This window comes from Trichechus manatus, unplaced genomic scaffold, assembly GCF_000243295.1.
Source record: "Trichechus manatus latirostris isolate Lorelei unplaced genomic scaffold, TriManLat1.0 scaffold00065, whole genome shotgun sequence".
In the NCBI taxonomy this organism is placed as follows: Eukaryota; Metazoa; Chordata; class Mammalia; order Sirenia; family Trichechidae; genus Trichechus; species Trichechus manatus.
Window position 1 is genome coordinate 10,568,219 of NW_004444001.1, and position 1,439 is coordinate 10,569,657.

Sequence of the window (1,439 nt, forward strand, 5' to 3'; positions counted from 1 at the left end):
AAAACATCAAATGAAGAGATAAAGAACTCAGCCAAGCACCAAATGGAGTGAGAAAACTGACAGAGAACGGAGAGCGAGGAGAGATCCATGCAGAGGTCCCCAAACAGCTAATGCAGCGTGGATCCGCCATCTTGGACTCCTATTGGAGACCAGCAAACAGGGGGTACGAGAAAGCACCCTCACAGAGCTTCCAGCGGAAGACAAAACAACCAGTAATTAGTGATATACGCTTTCCCACCCCCCACCCTTCTTCACCCCGACTCAGCCTCCTCTGCTTCCTGCGGCCACAGTCTCTTGATCGGGAAACAGCGGCTGCTTGGATTCCACACACCCGAATGGGTGGCTCTCTGAGTGTCATTTGTTGGCTGCTGGTGTTGCTTTTTTTCCGCTTCTTTTTATTTCTTCCCTGCCTCTCCTCACCTCCCCCTCCTTTCGCTCGAGTACCTCGCTCCGTGCGCCATCTTTGCTTCTTCCTGAGGGACTGCAGAGCTCCGGTAATTTGTGATATATGCTTTCCCACTCTCTACACTTCCTCACCCACACTTGGCCCCCTCTGCTTCCCATGGACACAGTCTCTTGTCCATAAACACCAGCCAGCACTAGCTGGCTCTCTGAGTGCCATTTGTTGGCTGCTAGTGTTGCTTTTTTTTTCCTGCTTCTTTTGATTTCTTACTTGCCTCTCGCCACCTCCCCCTCCCTTCGCTCAAGTACCTGCCTCTGTGCACCATCTTTGCTTCTTCCTGAGGGGCTGCGGAGCTCCGTTCGAGTGTGGAGCTGCTTCCCAGTTTGGGCTGCCACGCTGGTGGGATCCCGGGGCTTTTGTTTGTTTGTTTATTTCTGAATTGTTTGTTTGTTTTCTTTTCCTATTTTTGAGTTGGGAGCCGTTTCTGGCTAGGCGGAGCTGCGTGGCAGGGAGACACCCCTTTGGCTTCCACAGAAGTGCAGAGGGATACCTGAGGGCATTTCTTTTGTCGTTGGTTTTTTTTTTCTGTTTCTTTGGGGGCCTTTCTTGTTTTGTTTTGTTTTTTAATTTGTGTTGTTTTCTTTTTCCTCTTTTTCCCTTTTTGTCTTTCTTCATTGCTCAGTTTCTCATCTCTCTATATCTTCCTTCTCTTTCTGTTCCCTGAATACCTGGCGTTGTATACCTCTACGCCTTCTAGCCAGGCTATACTTCAACACCTGAGAGCTACTTCCCCAGACCTCATAGCTGCACTGGTGGGATCCCTGGGAACTTTGCAGTTCTTTAACCTTTCTGATTCTTATTTACTCATTCTTTTGTTTTCTTCCTCCTCCCCTTTCTGTTTTTCTCCACTTCATAGTCTCCCATCTCTCCACTCCAACGGAAAGCTCCCCTAGCATTCTTTTTTGTTTGTTTGTATGTTTTTGGCTCCTGTTCCTTTCTCCTCTCTCCCATATCCATCTTAGCTCCACACATAACA

General features: G+C 48.4%; 1 protein-coding gene across 1 annotated transcript in view; it reads right to left on the reverse strand.

The window, feature by feature from the left end:
- SUPT3H (SPT3 homolog, SAGA and STAGA complex component) overlaps positions 1–1,439 on the reverse strand; it is a 542,602-nt gene that overhangs the window by 61,339 nt on the left and 479,824 nt on the right. The window lies entirely within an intron of this gene.